The 16,137-nt window shown below is 34.6% G+C and overlaps 1 protein-coding gene across 1 annotated transcript in view; it reads left to right on the top strand.

Annotated features, from left to right (window-relative positions):
• LOC117103852 overlaps positions 1 to 16,137 on the top strand; it is a 60,545-nt gene that overhangs the window by 12,585 nt on the left and 31,823 nt on the right. The window contains exons 2-4 of the mRNA XM_033244466.1: positions 4,188 to 4,264; positions 6,864 to 7,394; positions 8,111 to 8,155. The gene's annotated coding sequence lies outside the window, so the exon portion shown is untranslated. The remainder of the gene's footprint in view (positions 1 to 4,187; positions 4,265 to 6,863; positions 7,395 to 8,110; positions 8,156 to 16,137) is intronic.

Here is a 16,137-nt window from a genome sequence, read left to right on the forward strand (position 1 = left end):
GGGTTTGACAGGTTTTCCTAGGAGGAAATGCATTCTCCTGGCGGAAATGCATTCCATATCAAAACCCTATTTTGATTTTGATGAATAACCTGTCAAGCTGAATGCAATTCAGACCTGAAACCCCTAAAACCATTTCAGTTTTTAGTATTTGCTGTTTCCACTCAACCATGGTTAATTTAGATCTGTTATCGAAGCTACTGTGCGGCCAGTGAAAAAATAAAGATAAAAAGTTATAGATTAGAAACTGGATCAAGCGATGGATAAAAAATAATATGCTTTGATGACATTCTTGCAAATATATCGCCAAGTAATAAGTGCACCCTCCAATTTGAGACCCCTCTTATTCCGAGACCCCTAATTCGAGACCACTTTTCCAAAGACCCAAATAACAATCTTCAGCCTTTTAACACAAAGCTAGCCCTCTAATTGGAGACCAACCCCGAGACCACCCCAGATTTTCAGGTCCCAATGCATGGTGGTCTCGAATTGAAGGACGAACTGTATACACACAAAGATACTCTCTTGGGAAAAGAATGTATCCCTGGTTAGCGCGACTAGCTTTTGCACTTTTTGGCAATGGGAATATTCATCGAAGCAAATTCATATCGAAGCAAAATTCATATCGAAGCAAAATTCGTATCGAAACACAAATCGTATCGAAGCAAAATTCGTATCGAAGCAAAAAGCATATCATCGCATTGTTGCATAAATGGCGTAACATAAAGAATATATAGCGTCAGCGTACACAAACTGTATAAATACGTCACAAATTTCACATCGGGAGCTGAGAGTAGACCACCTGCGGCAAACCTTGCACTGGGTGACGTCGTTCTCTATTGTAGGCCTAGTTTAGCCTAGCGTATAAGAATACAGATCATTTCGGTCGCGCTTTGTTTCGGTCGCGCCTCGTTTCGGTCGCGCTTCATTTCAGTCGCGGTGTGTTTTCAACAAATATATGGAGCGCCATATGGAATTGCGAAAACGCCAAATTTAATATAACTAGGCTTAATTATCATTGTGAGTTCGTCAATCGGTTTATCATACCTTTTTTATTTATGTTTTGTTGTCTTTCTGCTAAGTAACAACATAGGCTACTTAAAAGCAAATAAATTGAATACTATTATTACTAAACTAAATTTCAATTAATATTATGGTATTTATAGGTTTGTTGCATTCCTAGTACCATTTCACTCTTTTATCGGACAGGGTTTTTTCGTTTTGTTATCGATTCTACGCTTCCTACTACATAACAAATATTTATAAAAATCTTTTTATCAGGAAAAAGCAGCCAACTCGTTATTTAAATTACTGTAACATTAGTTTATTAACAATTATTTTTATATTAGTATTAAAGTTTTATTGTTACTATATTACTGTATCACTTGGTGCTATTTTTCTTTTTTTACAGAAACAACGCAGATGTTACGAAGTTGACCGAGTTTGATACGTTTTTTTTTTATTGTTGCGATATATATATATACTGTCTCTTATACACATCTAGATGTGTATAAGAGACAGTATTGTATAGAAACATCGGATTAAATAATGTAATGATTATTGTTATTTCAGATTGTAACAACATTCAATTCATTCAATTAAAATCAAAGATACATTTTATTGACCATAACTATTAAATTATAATATATGAAAACGCAACAAAAAGAATAGCATGAAGCACATACTAAACTCCATTGTTTCAATAATACGATCTTGTTTCAATCACTCAATTAAAATCAAAGATACATTTTATTGACCATAACTATTAAATTATAATATATGAAAACGCAACAAAAAGAATAGCATGAAGCACATAATAAACTCCATTGTTTCAATAATAAGATCGTGTTTCAATCATGAATATATCACCGTAAATGAAAGAAAGAAAGTATGTTAGTAGAAAGATAGCAAAACAGAAATAAAAAAAAATACTTAGGCCTATGATAAACCGATTGACGAAATAATTATAATTACATTATATAGGGCCTAGGCATATTAAATTTTGCTTTTTCGCAACTCTTTCGGCACTCCATATATTTGTTTGAAATGAGACGCAACCGAAATGAAGCGCGACCGAAATGATCGGCTACCGCGTAGAATAGCAATCATTCTTTCAAAAGTGAAATTATATTAAGGTAATTCTGACTTCCGATTTTCAATTCATTCACACGTCCTAGGCCTAGCTTTGAAGGCTTCTTGAGTTGTGTAGGATAGTAGTGTATGACTAGGCCTGGGCCTAACCTTGGCCTAACTGATTCGGTGATGGGCGTCACGTGACTAACTTGGGCGTTGAATGTAAAGAATAGAGATTGCTATGGCAGCTGTCCCTTTTTATTGCTGTAAAGATCATCATAATTGCTGTATTTTTATTTTTCAACATGATTTAAAAGTTACTGTAATATGATTGTTGCCATCCCGAAATTCACCACAAACATTGATTGTCTGGTCGTCCAAGGGAATTAGGGATAACGTCGATGGCACAGACGATGATGAATAATCTTGATGGGGATGCCAGAAACTATACCAAATTGATTAGAAATTGAAAATTTGTCTTGTTTTTCCCTAACTTCACTGATCTATTTACAATTTTTTGTGTTTTTCTACTCTGTTGGTGCTGTCTGGAATCTTGTGAATGTGTGATCTGTGAATTTTATTGCGTATTTTTTTTTGCTATTGCCTCCCAACACAAGCCGAACAGAAACAACTTCCAGTAACACCTACAGACTAGAGCTAGCCCTAACGCCATTGAACTCTTGGCGCCATAGCACTGGTTGGTGGTGTTTGCACTCCTCACCACTGTCTATGAGATATCATTTACAGATCACTGAACTGAACTACCGCCTACTACCATTAATCTGATTTTGTACTACAAGAAGGCTTGTGGCGCAGTTAACCAAGATCAAGTTCAACCCACCTACACGCCAATATTTTGCTTTCCCATCCGCTATTCCCAAAAAGAACTTATACAGTGTAAGTACGCCATAAACCACATCCTGAATAAAATGGATGAACTGAGAGTCAGAGTGAATGAAACCCACCCAGAAATCATCATTATTACCAAATCATTTCTCAAACCTCACATTGATGACTCTCTAGTCACTATAGATGGCTTAGTTGGCTATACTGTCATACGAGCGGACCGCCCCCATGGTGGTGTTATGATTTACATCAAAGACGACATCCCTTTAAACTCTGGGATGTTTTTAGAAACAACAACCATGAAAGTGTCTGGGTCACACTGAGAACTAAATGTCTCCCAAGAACAATCGCCAGTATATCAATAGGAGGACTATCACCCACAAAATACCAATGATCACATAACAATGGAGCATATTATTCAAACTTTGGATCGTATCCGACAAAAACACCTGACACTGGTTTTTTTCTCGCTGGAGATTTCAATAGGATGAAGGATCACCGAATCCGACAATACCCGCTCAAGCAACTTGTATCTGTTTACACACATGCACAAGCTTCATTGGATTGATGTACTCCAATATGGAAAAATACTATATATATTGAGCCAGCACTTGACCATCGCGTTGTTATTTGCAAGTTCAAACTGAACTTGCTTACACCCCTGTGTTATTAAGTGGCCCTGAGCCTAATCATGGTTTTACTGTCGTGATGACCCATTACCATTAAAACTATAGACAAGTATTCTAGAAAGGTATTTTTATAACTTTACATTATGGTGAAGCTACGTGACCACAACTTGAAGGGATTTAAGAGCAACTTAGGAACTATCGCATGTGGCTAGCAGAACATGTTAATTTCAACTTTTGGAAACTAAACTTGATGTCTCTTTGTTCCACACACTGAAGATATATCAGACTTAATACGTATACAATCATTTTTATTTGTTTCACTTTATCGTGAGTTACAAAAACCACATTTTTAGTGGGGTAAATATTTCAAGTCGGCGATTTAGCATGACCCTAGGCTGACTAAAAAAATTGGCCTGTGGAGGTACCATTTTAATCGAGGTCTGCATGATTTAGTCGTAGTGCTATTTAAAGTTTTCGACGTAATTTTGAAGTTTTAGCTCGGACTATGACTAAAGTTCATTTTAAGAATACCAGGAATAATCTTGAAAAATGTAGGATTGTGAAAAAAGAAATTTATTATATAAATAAACATTATTATTATTAATAGTTAAAACTTTAAAATCAAAGCATCGTTTTTTCCAGATAAAAGTATAAATGAAGATCAAATGAGTTGCAAACATTAGAGCTGTAATTAAACAACATTATGGCGTCTGGTAAAGGTAAGAAACAAATTGTCAATGCTCGGTGTTTGTAGACCTGTCATAAAACTTTACTATGATGTGTGAAATCAAGAAAACCTGTGAAAAATATTATTAAAATAAAACATTAAATTCCTTTATTAAAATATGTTTTATAAAGTTCAGACAGAAAATATAATATTACACTCGTCACACTACTGTATCTTGACATGAGTAGAAGATAGATCTTTTCCCGAATGATCAAAAGGTAATTCGGGGAAAAAAAAAACACAAAAATGCCTCACTTCCATGGTGACCTTTGACCCTTGTTAAAACTTGAATTCATTTTTATGATGATCATATGTTTCAAATATCAGTTTGGTGTCTCTATGACTTCATGTTTAATAATAATACTGTAAGCAATTTAAAAAGGGGTATATTTTTCAATTTGTGACAATATCAGTGCATAAATGTGACAATATTAATTTTTGAATAACGATAATATTGAAAACAATCTGCCTAGAGCCTTGAAACTTTTAATTCTACAACAACTTTATGTGCTTATTTCAGGTATGCTGTTCGACAGTGTCCACAGAAAAGTGGTCCCTAAAATTCTTGTCCGATCGTAAAAAATACTTATCTCGGGTGTCAGGCAAGTGGGTTCGCTTATGCCTGGATCACCATATAAATAAATTCATGGTGTGAGTTTCAACGACAAGGGTACCTGCCCACAGGGTCAAAGGTCACTGTGAAAATGAGGCATTTTTGTGTGTTTCTTTGCCCCAAATGACTTTTTGACCTACGATTACCCCCTAAAATGATAAGTGAAAAATCTGGAATTTTTAGTGGTGAAACATTTCCAACTATATGAATAACTTGGTGCCAAGACCCATTTAATAACTGATTTGGGTATTTTAATGGGATCTAAAAATGGAATAAAAACTATGCGACTAAATATGTAGTCATGTCATATTCCTGTTCTGCAGCCAAATGTTAGTCTAGATATCAATTTTCAATTAATTATCTATATTCTATATTGAAGATATGGCTAATTGAAAATGCAACTTTACAAATATGTCATTATTGAGAGCTAAAAGGGGGTATGACTCCGAAATTTCAAATGGACATCAATTCTAAAACGACTTGGAATTGGCAAGTCATATTTTGGGTTTGTTCATTAGACATGATGGTGCTTATTACAGTATATCCAAGTTCAAGAATGTCTGAGATGGTACCCAGCCATCTTTTTTGTTACGTCGTCAGTGCGGAAAAGTGGCCTGAAAAAGAGATGGAATCGCAAAAATGTAAGCCATGCCCAGTGTTCGAAATAAGGCTTGTCTGCTTGTCCCAGGCAGCCAAAATGTCCTACGGACAACCAAAACTATGGGCAACTTGTCCATGGGACAACCAAAAAATTTTGGACCCAAACCTCACCTCAATTAATCGTTTTTGCCTCCCGAACTTTACTGCGTTGTTGTCACGGGCGTGGTCATTTTGGATTTGTCGAATCACATGTTTTCTCACTTTTTGGTCTGAGACTTGAACTGAGGCGCCCTCTCGCTGTTACTTATACTGTGGCGGGTCCATAGAGATATAATATTAGAATACTAGAGCGCTAAACTGCAATGTATTCGATGTTCGAAATACGTAGAGCTGTGTGTGTGTACCATCCAAGATGGCTGCCATAGATTTAGCCAATCAAATTTCGCCTAAGCACCATCATTTGCAATTGCGCCCTCAATTTACTCAGAAAGTTCAGTACGGTTAGTTACTCTCAGTTTTGCACTGCTGCCAATTATATTTTGTCCTTTTGGCGTTCCATAACACAGTGGTAGACTGAGGGTACCGGCTGCAAACACGAATAGGTATCCTAACTCATTCATTCCTAGAGGTATTTTCCTCTTTAACAATGGATATGCTAGAGAGGTGTTGCTAGAGAGTGGAAGAAAAGAACACTATAATTTCCAAAATGTTTGGATGAATAAAGTAAGGCCAAAAAAAAAAAATTGTGTTGGCCATGCCCTTGACTGCAACGCACAATATTTCTTTAAGAGCAAATAAGGCTGAAATAGCCTTGGTCAGGCTAGGGGACCAAGACCTAGCCTATTTTGCTGGATGGTACGCGATGCAAATTCAAAATTGTTGTTGTATTTGTGCATTTTCTACTTTTTAGCCACAGGTGGGCAAAGTGCGGCCTGCCAGTGATTTTTTTGCAGCCCCGAAAGTAATTTACAAACCCTAGGCGTGCGGCCCGCCAACCACCTTTGGCTAGAAGACACATTGTTTTTTGCGGCCTGGCACCGATCATCTGTAAAAAGTAATAGTAGAACTGAACATAAATAAAGGGGCCATAAAACAGTGTATGAAGGTTTTTGGAAGTGCACTGAAACATCAAAGTTTAGGTGCAGCCCTCTGGGTTGAATATGAATTTCACTTTGGCCCTCTGACCAATTTTGATGCCCACCCCTGTTTTAGGCGTAAACACATTTTTGGTTGTTCAAAAAAAAAAAAAAAGTTTTCCTACCGACCTACCCATTATTTGGATTTTCTAAAAAACGTGGCCAACACAACAATTTTTTATTTGGCCTGATGTCTACATCTATGCCTATGTCTATGAATGACCCTATTTTTCACTTCATAGGAATCAATGAAGGAGCCTTTCCATTACTTTTGTCAGCTCTTTCAACATGGTACGACAAGCACAGATACGTCAGTATGCTGAAAGTTTTGTACAGAGACCTTTTGAAAAATACTGGTCTATTAATGAATGCTACAAGCACAATGGAATTAATGAATATGTTGATTGTATCTGATCATCTGCATTATACAAATCTTAAGGTCCTCTATGATACCATAAAGGCTACAGACACATTTGGTTTGGAAAAGGAAATTAAACCAAGAATACTATTATTCCCAAATGTTAGAACTGAGATTATCTTAAAATTCACAAAACACAGACAGAAGATTATGATGTTTGGAATGGCACTGACGGATGATGATATAGGAAAGATTAGTAGGCTATATAATGAGCCGGTGAAGGAGTATAAGGATGCATGGAGTTTGATTATGGATCTAGAAAGTCGTGAGATAATTGATAAAAAAAACATGAAGGCTTTCATTGACATACTGAAAAACAACAATCTTGTTCAAGCAGAAAAATCTCTATCCAAAGGTATTATCTATGTAAATATTGTTGTTGATAAATATAACATTCTACACATAACAATTTACAATACAGTTAAATAAATAATTAGATGAAATAAAAAGTGAGCTGTGGAACAACAGTTAAATTTTCCTGTCTCATTCAATACAAAATGGTTAATTCACTGTGTGAAATGGAGGCACAAAACATTTTAGTGCTGATGAAATATTTCATATCACACCCACCTTATATTTGAATTACTGTAATTTCAACTGATTTCTTTTAACTTACACCCAACTTGACAGTGTACATTATATTATTTTTGTATAATACTTGCTTTCAATCTTCATTCATAATTACGCTTCTGTTTGAGATAAGAAAAAAATCAAGTCATTCATAGAAACAGGTGTCGCTATATAATAATTGAGTTTGATTAAATAAGTATGTTTAAAAAGTATATACTTTTTTTATAAAATGGATTAAAAATAATTTATTATTTATTTATATTTTTGGCTTTTTATGTAGACTTAAATATTATGTTAAATGATAGTAAATTGTATGATGACAGTTGTTTATTCTGCTTATCTGCTCCCTGGCATCATCCTGAAATTTTATGTTAATTTCACATTTATTTAATGCATTTTTAAAAATAATTTTACCTAATAAAAATTAATTTTGATTTAATCTTTATCCAGCACATTCAAAAAATATTTTCTTTTATCAATATTCTATGTTTCACTTTACAGACATTTCAATTGCATCTTCATACACAGTAGAAGAACCGGTTACAGGTAATAATGTACACAATGATTTTCTATGATGATGATAATATAGTAATTGTCTATTTTTAATTAATCTGGTTACAATATTAAAGGAAGTAATGGATCAATATCCAGTACAAATGCAATTAGATTGGTTGGATGATCAAAAATAGGGAGAGACCCAATTTTTGGTAGCCAGTGTGAGTGCGTCACATTTGCTCGTGAATATGGCCTTTACGTATCAGAATAATATTTTTTATGAGCGACTTTATGGGTTTTTTAATGTAAAACAGATCATGAATTTCACAGAAATTGCCACAGGATGGCAATTTTTTGCTGACCTACATTTCTTTTCTTCAAAAACTGCTTGACAAGTCAATATTTTGACTGAAACAGGCCATCAACTGAAATCTTGGGTTCGAGTCCCACCCAAAAAAAGTTTTTTTTTAAATTGTTTTCACACATACTGAGTATTCTACATTTCCACGTCAGGTAGGACAAAATTTCTCCTATACTTGATTCTCTGACGCGAATCCAGTTATTGTCTATGCCATCATGAGAATAACAATTACTATGAAACAGATTTAGTTGTACAATATTTATTTTAAATATCAATCTCAATCAATCAACAATGATTTATATAGTGCCAATATCCACGGCAGAATGCAATGTTCAGGCGCTATGACAGCGGCATTACTCAAAGTGAACATTAACTACCAACTGATGTTAATTAACAATGCTTGATTTTTTTTAAATTTCTTTATTTATATACAGTGTGTGTATTTAGAAGGAACCAATCAATGCTAATGGCCCAAGCTCCCTATTTAGGCTATAGCTGAGTCTAACCATTCTTCACTCAGGCTAGTCTGACCATTCTTCACTAGGCCGGATAGACTGAACATGATCTGACCATTCTTCACAGGGGCGGATCTGGAAATGTCCAAAAGGGGGGGGCCCGGAAGTTGGGCCGATTGAGACAACACTGTTGTAGGGGGTCCGGGGGCATGCCCCCGCGAAATTTTTGTGTTCTAGACGCCCGAACGTAACATTTGAGACATTCTGGGCTATTATCTTTTTCTTTTTCCCTCTTTTTTTTTTTTTTTCTTATTTTACTTCCCAAAAGGGGGAATCCCCGGGGCGGGGCCGGCGCCTCCCCCCCCCCCATCTCCGCCCCTGCTTCACATCATAAGCTTTTCTAATTGTTTAGGTTTTCATCACCACAGTCTTTGGTGTAGGCTCATCTACAGTATCTGTGACATACAATGACATCGTTTCTGACAGCATTTTGCGTTTGGATTTACTGTATGTATTACTCTGACTACCAGGGGTTTGGAAAAATAGCATCAGCTACCGCCAGACCTAGAAGCTAATTTTAATTTTTCGTATGTGATCAGATTGACAAACATCTTAGCTTTACAATGGTACCACATACTTTATCTAATCACAATCTGTAACCTGTAACAGTAAAATGAAAATGACTCACTTTGGAGATTACACACTGTGGCAGTTCAATAGTACAGTCGGGGCCCTTGATGCAAATTGACTGCATGTCAACTAAAAATTTTACCACCGCTGGGTTAAAGGAGCAGTGGTCTCTCCGATTATTTTTTATACTATTTTGACATTAAATCTTTCGAATTATGTTTTTAATTTGTAATTTTTAGATGAACATAATAAGTATTTCTACTTCTTATGACCAAAAGAAAACTATGATATTTTTTGAATTGGTGTCTTTGTTTATGGGATTAACCATTGAGCATTCTTGTATAGATTTATCAGGGAACAGTGAATGTAATTCACTGTTCCTTAAATAAAATGAAATGGAAATTAACTTAAGAAATTATTAACTACAGTATAATTTGAGGAAAGAAACATTTTTAACAATATGTTGAGTTGAAGCAGACACATGGTTTGTATCTTCTTGTTTGTTTTATTTCCATTGTCGATACATATTTTAATTAGGCCTATGTTTATAAATACACAAATAATAGTTTATGGTTTCGATGTTTTTTTTCTTAATTATTTCAACTTTGTTTAAGCTTTAATATTTCATTTACGGTATATGAACAGGGCCACTGCCGGCAAGTGCGGATCCAGAGATGTCTGACAGGGGAACCGAAAATGGGGCCGATCGAAATAACACCGTTCTAGGGGAGGTCCTCGAAATATTTGTTTTCTAGGCAGGCGCCCAAACGTAACCTCGGAGGCGTTTTGGGCGATCAATCTTTCCCCTTTTTTAACTTTTTAAAAGGGTGATGGGGCTGAGGACGCCCCCAGTGTTGTGTAAGCACAATCCCATCCCCCCTTTCTTTTTTGACATCTCTGGATCCGCCCCTGATGGATCCATATTTGCGATTTGGATTAGGATGATATGTACTGTTGTCTTCGTAAATATTAAAATGATGATAACGATGAAATATTATTTGAAGGTTTGCATGTTGCATGCTGACGGTACAACGTAGATAGTTCTGAAAATTTTTTTTTTTTTTTTTTTTTGAGAACGTCTAATTTTTCTAATTTTTGTTGATAAAAGTGTGAAATTCAAACACATTTCAGTGTTCTGATCCTTGGCTCACGATGAACAATCGCCAATTCTCCAATGGCGAAAACTATATTGGATTGGCGAAAGAAAAAAAAACAACCTGCTTGGGTTTTTCCACTAAAAAACACAAGTTCTAGCTACTGCAGTGGGGGGTGATGGTGGTCGAAAGAGCATAGACCTCAACATCAGCAGAAGCGGGGAGATTGGCCCTTCAACTTTTTTTCCACTGGGGACCCTATGTGTATGTGAATGTGCCTGGAACTAAGTTTGATAGCAGGCCTAGGCCTAGACTATGTTTTGTTTTATAGATATTATGTGCATATGATTAATAAGAATAGAGATTAATTTTAAGTCAAATCGACACACAATTGATAAAAATCTAAATTAAATGTGGACACTGTTTCAAAAACACAGAATCATTGAGCAATACCTTGGCAGGTATCAAGGGGGTCTTTTAGTGGTCATGAATAATTCTATTTTGTCACGTCTAATCGGGATGATTAAAATACTAGTAAAATACACTGCTAATACCCTTGATTAAAACGACCAATCCATGTGTTAGGCCTTACCACAACAAAGGATTGATTGCAAACACCGTTTTCTTAATCCTATAATTACTCCTAATCCTATAACACCCTCATAAACAGAAATCTTGTCTCTCATGTGTGACGCTTGAATGACTCTTTATTATTGTGTAGGACTAGCGATAATAAACTATCTGTGACCAAACTAGTACAGCAGTAAGAGTGTGGCCTCGCCAGCTAGGCCCTATACGAGAAAAAAAACAAAAAAAACACAGATTCCGTGCACCACGCTTATAATATCAACGCCACGCTAAATAAATATGTAGGCCTAGATTTTATTCAAAACGTTACAATTAGATAAATACCGAAGTATCAACTGCAGGCAGTTCTACAACATTCACATGGTTCTATAATGTAATGTAGTATTAAGGTTCAATGGTATTAACTTGCATAACCATTGGAATCGATACCCTTCACCTGATAAAATGCCTTAAATTGGATTGACAGTTTTAATGGTCAACTTGAGTATACAGATAATCTAATAATATAACTGGACTTTGTATAACTTTACCCTAGTCAGTTGGACTTGGCCTTTCTCACACTATGAATCTATGATTGTCAGTTTTGAGCCAAGCTCTGAAGTTTGTGATACATCTTAATTAGTAGTTTTTTGGCAAACAAGTTATTAAATCATAGAGAAAGAATTTCTCTATGATCCAATCAGAAACTCTAAAAGTATGGGGTGACTTACTTCAAACACACCCCCATTACCTAAAGTATAATAGGCAAACACCCATATATCACTGAATCAGCAATGGTCAGTAATCAGTAGTGAGTAGTCAGTAATCAGTAGTCAGTGATCAGTAATCAGTAGTCAGTAGTTAGATTCAACACAGAAGAAAAGTACAGGTCCGAGCTGACTCCACTCTAAAAGGGTTCTCTAACATCTGAAACCTGGAGTTTAGCTGATTGTAACCAACGTACAGTTTGTGTGAATAAAAGTTTTCAGTGAACTAAAAGGAACTGTGTCATACTACGCATTAAAAAGCCATCACCAACCAACCAATATTTAACATGGAAGACGCACTAAACGATACCCGAATTGCGGTTAAGCAGATTGTTGGTCCTGTCTGGATGACTAGAATGGAACTGAATTAAAATTTTTCTTCATGTACCGCAACTAACTAACAAGAATTGAAACCCATGAGAAGTAAAACAAAACAACAGGCATCCACATTACAGAAAGTGAATTGAAACGAAAAAAAATAAATAAATAATCGGATTTGTGACAAGCTGACCAACGAACACCATGTTCGGATTCGAGACAAGCCGACAGATGACAAACTTTTTAGGATTCGAGACAAGCCGACAGATGACTGAAAGTTATTAGGATTCGAGACAAGCCGACTTCACTTAGACTTCACCCCATGACGGTGGAAAACGCTCTATACATTTGAACTTTAGGCCAACGTTAAACTTTGAACATTTAACTTTGAACATTTAAATTCTTTACTGAACTTTTGTTTGCTTGGAATTTGCATTTTGTTTATCAAGAATGAAGTAAATGGGTAAGTTGAATACATTGTTGCATTCCATCATTGTGAGAAAGAGTTTGTTTATATTTTTATCCCTCATTAAAAATTGGTTTTAATTTAATAATTAATTTTTTAATTAATTTGATTTTATTACATCAACCACGTTTTTTTGTAGTGCGCAATTTTTTTTTTCAAACAAGTAAGGTCAAAATAGCAAAATGTTGAACATTAATACAAGCACATTTTAATGGATACCTGATTGATTTAGATATCAAAACACAAGTATTAACATCAATATAGCAATTATTCAGCACAGAGGTTAACGGACTGTTGATTTTGCAGAATCACACATGTATACCAATTTGTACAACCAATTTCAATTGCTCATAGCCAGGCAATTTTTGAGGTTATTAAAGCTAAAATGATAATTGATATAAATAAATTCCTTTATTAATTTAATTAATTTACTGGCCAGAAGTTTTTTAAATTATAAAATGTTTAATTGATGTGACTTGAACTTGTAGAGGAAAAATTCTTCGATTATAAATTATGATGATAACCATTCACTTTACTAATTGCATCACTCGCAAACGCACTTCAAAATTCGAGAACGTTGAATTTTATTTACTTATTCCCCAATTTAATTGATCGTGTAAACATGGAATTATACTGAAATCTTGAAATTGATACGAATATTGAATTTAAATATTGAGAACTTGAGTTGAAATTATATTGTGTGAATACACAGCGTAATGATTTAAGTACGATTTATATTGACATGTTGTCTAATGATTTAAATTGAGTTTATAATTTTATGATGAGGAATACAACAATTTTGTTTATGATTTAAATGTAATGAAGCGATTAATGAATTATTGAATAATCCAAGCTTATATTGCAACAAAATGAACAAGCTTTATTACTTGTTGAGTTGTTAATGCCATGCAAGTATAATGAAAGATATGTAATATGAGGATAAATTCGTCAGTTTAAATGGATACTGAATATAAGTACATATGGGTACAAATAATCCAAATTTACATAATTTTACTTGTCATGAAATGCTTAGGATAAATGTATGATAAAAGGTATACTAATAAATGATTTATATGAAATACGTGATGATATTAAACGATAACGAGTTAAAGTGCATATGTATATTGCTAGTAAACACGACTAGATGAATTCCAGTCTACGTGTAATAGAAGCAATTGATTTTTTAGGAAATAAGTAAATAATGTTTAGTTAAATAAAAGTTAATTTGAGTTCCTCATCATAAAGTTATTTTACTTTTAAATATTTTCGTACATTACGTCGTATATGGCAAGACTAGACGTTTAAATACAATATAATGTTAAATCGATGACTAAGACACATGCCAAAACAACAAACTGTATTAGATTGATTAACCTCGAAAATCAAAAATGTTATTCATTTGTATTTTTTTTAAAGAAAAAAATGGAGAGAAAGAGAGAGTGAATATGAGTAAATGATGGAAATTGACACGTATTCATCTTGCACCACATGTATTATATGCTATGAATTTTTTATGTTTAACGATTAAATTTTTTAAAATGAATTGTTATATTGCTTTATACCTACTACACATTGTAGTACATTTTACCTTATGTTATGATGTTAAAAAAAAAATTAATTGAAAGGGATGTAATGTAGTATTAAGGTTCAATGGTATTAACTTGCATAACCATTGGAATCGATATCCTTCACCTGATAAATGCCTTAAATTGGATTGACAGTTTTAATGGTCAACTTGAGTATACAGATAATCTAATAATATAACTGGACTTTGTATAACTTTACCCTAGTCAGTTGGACTTGGCCTTTCTCACACTATGAATCTATGATTGTCAGTTTTGAGCCTAAACTCTGAAGTTTGTGATACATCTTAATTAATAGTTTTTTGGTAAACAAGTTACTAAATCATAGAGAAAGAATTTCCCTATGATTCAATCAGAAACTCTAAAAGTATGGGGTGACTTACTTCAGACACACCCCCATTACCTAAAGTATAATAGGCAAACACCCATATATCACTGAATCAGCAATGGTCAGTAATCAGTAGTGAGTAGTCAGTAATCAGTAGTCAGTAGTCAGTAGTTAGATTCAACACAGAAGAAAAGTACAGGGCCGAGCTGACTCCACTCTAAAAGGGTCCTCTAACATCTGAAACCTGGAGTTTAGCTGATTGTAACCAACGTACAGTTTGTGTGAATAAAAGTTTGCAGTGAACTAAAAGGAACTGTGTCATACTACTTGTAATGTTGTACTGTCGGTAGTATATCATGTAACTACGCATACATCAAATGAAGTACAAGCACTAGAACTCATCATATGGTTCTCTGCCTTTATTCATTCATCATCATTATGGCTCCTCTCTAAGTTTCCAACCTTAACGCCAATAGGTGGCGCTACTGCCAATTTTGTAAATAATCACAACACCACATCCCCATTAACCTCAAATAGAACCTTAACTCAATAACTTTTATAACACTAAACATTTCCCTGTTAACACACACTGTTTTCTTTATAAACACAAAACTAAAACTTCTTGGTTGTGACAAAATCACTATAATTGTACCTTGTCAATCTAGATTTATAAATCTTAACTTGCTTGCTTAGTGCATTATAAACTCATTATACCTTTTTGGCATTCTTCTGTTTCTAAGACTCTTTCTTGTTATTGTTTGCTTTGACAAAGTTTTCCCTTTTTCCTTTTCCCCCCTTTCTTCAGTTATAGAATCACCTTCTACAATACTATCCAGCTCTACGTCGCTTAAGGGATCATCCATTTCCTTTATACCTTCTACTACCTTCTTAACAAGGCTAACATTTCTCCAAAGTTGCAAGTCATTTCTCTGAATTCTTATGGAATTACCGTTTCTTTCTATAATACGAAATGGCTTTGGATCAAATGGTGGAGTAAATGCATTTCCTTTCCTTTGCTTAAGTAATACTCTATCTCCTACTTTTAGACAACTTTCCTTAGTATTAAGTTTTCTATCTTCATATTCTTTTATTTTCTGAATCGACTTTACGAATCTCATCGTCATTTCTAGCTATAGTTATCTCTGGTAAGCGAGTAGACATTTTTCGCCCATTCAAAAGTACCATTGGGGATATCTGTGTTGTAGTGTGTGGCGTTGCTCTGTATTGTCGCAAGTATTCGTACAACACTTGTTGTGTGTTTCGGTGTTCGATACTTGCTGTTAAGAGAGTTTTCTTTAAATTTGACATGAATCGTTCTACTTCCGCGTTTGCACGTGGCCACAATGGTGTTATTCGTTTATGTTTAAACCCGTGATATTCTGCGTATTGTCGAAATTCATTGCTTGTGAATGGCGGACCGTTATCGGTTTGGATGATCTCTGGAATTCCTTGTCGTGCTAGTAT

Source organism: Anneissia japonica, unplaced genomic scaffold (genome assembly GCF_011630105.1).
Source record: "Anneissia japonica isolate Jap-2015-1 unplaced genomic scaffold, ASM1163010v1 scaffold288070_len135173_cov105, whole genome shotgun sequence".
NCBI classification, from domain to species: domain Eukaryota; kingdom Metazoa; phylum Echinodermata; class Crinoidea; order Comatulida; family Comatulidae; genus Anneissia; species Anneissia japonica.